The following is a 7,053-nucleotide window of genomic DNA, read 5'->3' on the forward strand; positions in this document are numbered from 1 at the left end:
GAGCGCTCGCTACTATTGGATGATCTAGAAGAATACACCAATAGCAGCGAGTGCTCACGGATCTGCTCCACAATAGTTGAGCTGTTGAACGCGACCAATGGCTGCGTTCAGCAGAACACAACAATTTTGCAACTGTTTTATGATTCTCTGGTGAAATAGGACCATTCCTCTTGATCTAAAGCGTGATCTGCAATAAGTTGCAAACACTCTGTCGTTAGTCGCAATGGTCGCGTTCAGCAGACTCAACTGTTGTGGAGCGGATCCGTGAGCGCTCGCCGCTATTGGTGTATTCTTCTAGATCATCCAATAGCAGCGAGTGCTCACGGATCCGGTCCACAACAGTTGAGTCTGCTGAACGCAGCCAATGCTTCGCGACAGCCAATCAAAAACGTCAATAGTAACTAGTGAGGCTTCTGATTGGCTGTCATGAAGCATTGCGACCAGCGACGGTGTCTTGGCAACTTATTGTAGACCACGCTTAAAAGCATAACTCAATCAGCGCGAAGAAAACTTCCAACAGTTGCAAAATAAACGTTCTGCTGAACGCAACCAATATTTCCAATTTTTCCGGCAAGGCGTGGTGGCACTAAAATCACATCGGCCTGATTTTCCATGGGTTTTCCGATATCGTGTTTCGAGTCCACTTTCAGACCTCGAGTTTAATCTTCTTATTATTCCGTAGTTGCATCTGATTGGAATAGCAAGCATTCCCTCAACTGTTCAATTCGGTGAATGCGCCCATCATGATATTGGCTGTCTTGCACTAGTGTGCCTTTAGGGAGCGTTTAAATTGGCCGTAATCGTATGCAGTATGCTGTAATATGTAATAGGCCTTCTACAACAAGCCGCAAGTCAGAACATCAGAAGTATTAACCAGTCTTAACCAAGTCGTTCAAGTTGGTTATTGGCCAACTTCACCGATTATGACTTAAGATCGTTTAGAACTTCTGACTTGCGGTTTATTGTAGAAGGGCTGTAAGAATTAACTAATCACAGTCAAGTATTTCCCTCTCATTCGACTATAGAAAGTGAATACTCGAAGGTGATTGGTTAATTTTTCCAGATTACGGCACACGGCACACGATTACGGCCAATATAAATGCTCCCTTATACTGGATTCACACTGCATCCGATTTGCGTCGTACGATGCTCTGCAACCAATCAGAAAACAGGATTCTGATGATACGAAGCAAAATCCGTCGGAATCCTATTTTCTGATTGGTTGCAAAGGGTCGTACGACGCAAATCGGATGCAGTGAATCCAGCATAAGGATATACAGTAGGGACAAGCAAATCTGCGCGATTGAACTGAAACGTAACATATGCAAATGTGTACAATTATTGATAAGTACATGATATTCTGGATATCTTACATATTATTTAATTACATATAGTAAAAAATTATTACTTAAAGTTATGAACATCAAATGTCGATGTTATTTTTCTGCGTTCTTCTTGCAGTCTAGTTAAGTCCTTACAATCTTACAACTCGAAATGGCACTTCAGCTTTAGTACTGAAAATCTTGGCGTGTTCTTTTGAACTTGAACTATTCAGTGCCACCGATGGAACTCGTCCAGTATTGGTGTGAACTGAGTGCGCACTGGTGCGCACTAACTTTTTCCAAATCAAAAACGCTATTGAATGTGTAATGGTATGTTTCCACTGAGAGCGTCACGCGTCGCGTCGTCCATCGCGTCACGACACGAAGCGAAAGAGAGAAAGGGTGAAGTTTCTACACAACCCCTCTCTTTCTTTCTTTCGCGTCGCGTCGAAACGTGATGGGGTGGCACCCAGTTGGACACGAGCCACTCACAGCGCTTGAGACTACAAAGCTCCTAAGCACCGGTCACTGATAGCGTTTTCGTCCCGATCGGGTTTGCACCAACCTGGGTTGGATTAATCTTTCCTATTGGTTGATGTCACACGCTCTACCAATAGGGGAGCGCAAAACGCCATTAATCCAACCCAGGTTGGTGCAAACCCGGTCGGGCCGAAAACGCTATATGATTGGTGGTGTCCAATCGAGCCGTGGTTAATCGGGATCACCCCGACGCGATGGACGCGAAGTGTGACGCGCTCAGTGGAAACGTAACCCCGGATTTACAATAGATTTGTAAACGTTAAGCCATAAGAAATGAACGAATCAGAGTCAATTATTGTTTTCGTATTCGAATGTAATTCATCAATTTTTTATGGCTTAAGGGGGGCTGATCCCTATTGACATCGGCTCGATTGGACACCACCAATCACAGCGACCGGTGCTTAGGAGCTTTGTAGTCTCAAGCGCTGTGAGTGGCTCGTGTCCAATTGAGTCGTGTCCAAAAGCTCCAAGCGATATCCAATGAGAGCTTTGCTTTGCGTCGTCACGTGAGAAAAAGCAGAGTTTTTATTGGATATCGCTCGTCGCTCATTGCTCATCGCGTCCAGTGTGCAGTAGCCATTAAGGGGATGCTAAACCGATTACCTAACTCGATCAAGGTCGATAGTACAGACTTTTTAAATTCCAAATTCGATAAGAGTGGTGACATCTTTGATTTAGTTTTTACATTATATTATATATTAATAGGTGTACAACCTTCCGTCGTTTTCCTATAGATGGCTTTAGCGGTAAGTGGTGGTCGAAATAAATAGATCATAGACGTCATACAATAAACTTGGGCATCTGTCAACATAACCCCATAGAAACATTAGTCAATTTGTGTCTGCATTATAAAGTTATTCTCGATTGAAAATGTCAGTTTACGAGCCAAATTCTCGTCATTTGCGGGAGGTTTCAATTTTCTGCTTCAATATGAAGAAATCTGCGGCTGAGGCTCATCGAATGCTCTCAAATACTTATGGTGAGGCCGCTATTAGTGAAAGAACGTGTCGTGAGTGGTTTCAACGCTTCAAGAACGGTGATTTTGACGTCGAAGATTTTGACCGGTACAGCAGTGGAAGAGAGAAGATTTTCGAAGATGCAGAATTGGAGGCATTACTTGATCAAGACTCGTGTCAAAATCAAGAAGAATTGGCACGATCATTGGGAGTGACTCAATAAGCCATTTCAAAACGCCTCAAAGCCATGGGAATGATTTAGAAGCAAGGAAATTGGGTGCCGTATGAGTTGAAGCCGAGAGATTTAACGGCGTTTGTTTGCTTGTGTGAATAGCTGCTTGAAAGGCAAAGACGAAAGGGATTTCTACATCCCATTGTGAGTGGGGACGAAAAATGGGTTCATTACGATAACCCCAAGCGCAGAAAATCATGGGAAGTTTCCAGCCATGCTTCCACGTCGACGACCAAACCGAATATTCACGGCTCCAAGATCATGCTTTCTATTTGGTGGAACCAGCTCGGCGTAGTGTATTATGAGCTATTAAAACAGACTGAAATAATCACGGGTGATCGGTATTGAACGCAATTGATGCGTTTTATCCGGACATTGAAAGACAAACGGCCGCAATACGAGAGACACGATAAAGTGATTTTGCAGCATGACAATGCTCGACTCCATGTTGCAAAAGTGGTAAAGACATACTTGGAAACGGGTTGAAATGGGAAGTCCTACCTCACCTGCCGTATTTTCCAGACGTTGCTCCCCTGACTATCACTTGTTTCGATCAATGGCACACGGCCTGGCTGACCAGCACTTCTGGTCTTATAAAGAAGTAAAAAATTGGATCGATTTGTGGATCGCCTCAAAAGATGACCAATTTTTTCGACGCGGGATTCGCACGTTGCCCGAAAGATGGGAGAAAGTAGTGGCCAGTGATGGACAATACTTTAAATCATAAATGTATAACCAGTTTTTTACAATAAAGCCTCGAATTTCAGGAAAAAAAACGGTGGAAACAAAGTTGTACACCTAATATACCATATATCATTCTGTCTTACTCAAACGCATACATCTGTTCTTATCTAACATATGCCAGCACCATCTATCGCAAGACCGCGCAACTATTGCTACACGGAATTTCGGATCTGGGTACCTATCATAGAACAAGTCGGAATCGATTCCGATCGGAATTATTCAATTATTCCCTAGATTTCTATTTTGTTTTATAGGGAAAACGGAATAATTTTCCGATCGGAATCCATTCCGACATATTTCATGATAAGTACCCTGTTGACAGTCCCAGTTTTCGCAAAGCACCTATATACACGTATTTTCTATTCGCTGGAAATATTATTTTTCTAGACTTTCTGTCTTAATTCTACAAACTCGGTATCGTTCGTTTCAATAATTACTACGTTTACACGGCATGCTTTACGCCGAAGTTATGACATCGATGTTATAAAACTGGCCAATCATAGCTATTCCTCTGCAGAATGGTGTTACGTCTCGAGGGGGCACCGGCCGGCTTCCGGTATCGGCGCTATCCTGAGGCTATGATTGGATATTTAATTCGCGTTTTGAGCGATCAAATTTCCGCGATGAGATTTGTCCAGCCCACTGATTGGCTACAGCCGGGCGTTAGATATCGCGATTATGGTTGGTTCTGTTTCGATCCACGGGCTTTCTCCCGTCTCTTCTAAATAAGCGATGAATCTAATTAATATTTCAGGGCAATCAGGACAACTCGCGAGAGCATGCACCGTAACAGTCAATACCGAACATACGCTGCAAATCTTTCGACGGCTCCCAAATGAATATAATGCCGTAAGATACTCCCTGATAGTTTTCCTTTTCATGCGCTGGCGCGGAGGTGTAACATTCGGGACATTTAATAGTGCTGTCTTCTTTGTGTAGGTAAAATAATGCGGAGACACAAAATGCACTATTCAACCACGTAGAGTATGGTCCAATCGCGAGTATTTGGGCGTCTATCGAGGCACGCGCTCGCGGGTGTAAAGGGCACATGCTATACGCGGTTCACGGTTGACGGATTCGATTGGCGGAAGGTAAGGCAAATTATGTACCTGGTGATCTCTTCCGTCAAGTGTCCGCAGGTCCTCTCCGTGCGATTCCAAAGGCCAGTGGTTGGAGGAGAAAGCTTCTCTTCTTAGTCCAGTGCCCTGGTGGCCCGTCGGTTTAGATCGACCCTCCGTTAATGTCGATAATATTAAATGTAAATGGAAGGGTGAGTTTGCCAGGAATCACACACTCAATCAATTGTTCAAATATAGCGATATATTTTATATTACTGATTACAACAACTAATGGGTACAGTTAATTCCGCACTTGGATGAACTTATCTTGGATTTTATAGTTAGTGTTAGAATTACGATTAGAGTTAGAGTTAGAATTACGATTAGAATTAGAGTTAGAATTACGATTGGAATTAGAGTTAGACTTACGATTAGAGTTAGAGTAAGAATTACAATTTGGGTTAAAACTAGAGTTACAATTAGGCTGGAGTCCCATGAGGTGTATTTACCGCGTATCGCGTAACCGCGTAACCAATCAGAAGCGATCCGCTGTTGTGGTTTCGCGTTGTACTGATTATTGATTGGTTACGCGGTTTCGCGATACGCGGCAAACACGCTTCATGGGACTCCACCCTTAGAGTTAGAATTATGTTTCGCGCGAAGCGTTTGGGAACGGCACGGTGATTGGTCGGGCGAGATCGCGGAGACGGGCTTGGCGTGTCCGCTCTATGTCGCGCGCGGGTACATTCTGCTGTCTCTCTACGTTTTCTCCATGGGCGTCCCTAAAGTCCCCTTCCATTGACCGTGCCGTTGGTGGGTATGGGAGAAGCGTCAGGTACGTTCTTCTGCGGTGCTCGTGTGTGCCAGTCGGACTATGCCTAGGTCTGTTCGGAAAGAAATTTTTCAGGCTATTACGGACGTGACAATGGAATGACTGTGATTGACCAGTTTCATAACATCGATGTTGTAACTTCGGCGTAAAGCGTGCCGTGTAAATATAGTAAATGTGATCTCAGCTGCACGCTTATTTTCAAGATATGGACTCTAAAACTCTTATATCAAGCAAATATATATCTGAAGTGACAGCTGTATGAGCCAAAAATAAGTGAATTTTTAACGAATTTTATATTTTTTTTCGATTTTTTCATGAAATCCAGTGCAGCTGAGGTCCTGTTTGTGCATACTTTAATTTAAGTAATAATACTTTTGCAATCCGTACATCTAATACGGAGATTTTTCACCGAATGGAAATGTGGTAAAACAGGAGGCTTTAGGGTGCCGTCACATGCGACGTAACTTGCGTAAGCGTAACTTGCGCCGATCAATCATATCATTTCACTTGAACATCAGTTTCTGTCTAGTCACTTTATGCTTTTTACGCTATTTTGTTGTTACGCCGAAACATGATAGAACTAGAGTCCTAGATTTATCAGAGAGGCGCAACCGGCTTAAGTCAGTATGACAAAGGTGCTAAGGAGAGTACTAAACATGGCCGACATGCTACGAAACTGCCTTTAAACTATGTCAAACAAGATAAGATGTGTAGGATAATGTGAGATAGAATGTATAGGATAAAATGAAATAGAAATATGTCACTAGTACTATAAATGGCTGCCAAGTCACGCAATTGGTCAGATTGCAACAGCGAATTAGAATGCATAACACCGGTTGCGCCTCTCTGATAAATCTAGGACTCTAGATAGAACCACCATGCGTCGAATCTAATTTCTGGCTCATTTTAGCTTATTCCGTCTGAAAAAATGCAAGGGTTTTGATTTTGCAATAGTACAATTGTAGAAGTCGTGCGCCCCTTTATATCGCCTGAAAAGTCGAAATCCATGTGGAACAGCATAATTACAGACCTCATTTTGCCTCTGTGACAGATTTCCTAACCTCAATAGTCATCAACTTTAACGCTTAAGGCCATGGCACATAAAAAAAAAACTAAGACGTAAGGGTGCCGTCATAAGGCCCGTCTACAATACACGGAGTAAGAAGTAAGAGTAAGAAATTGACCAATCACAGTCGAATGTGAGAAGAATAATTGGCTGTGATTGGTCAATTTCTTACTCTTACTTCTTACTGCGTGTATTGTAGACGGGCCTTAAGACGTCGTCTACAATACACGGAGTAAGAAGTAAGAGTAAGAAATTGACCAATCACAGTCGAATGTGAGAAGAATAATCGACTGTGATTGGTCA

This window comes from Trachymyrmex cornetzi, unplaced genomic scaffold, assembly GCF_001594075.2.
Source record: "Trachymyrmex cornetzi isolate Tcor2-1 unplaced genomic scaffold, Tcor1.1 scaffold625, whole genome shotgun sequence".
NCBI classification, from domain to species: domain Eukaryota; kingdom Metazoa; phylum Arthropoda; class Insecta; order Hymenoptera; family Formicidae; genus Trachymyrmex; species Trachymyrmex cornetzi.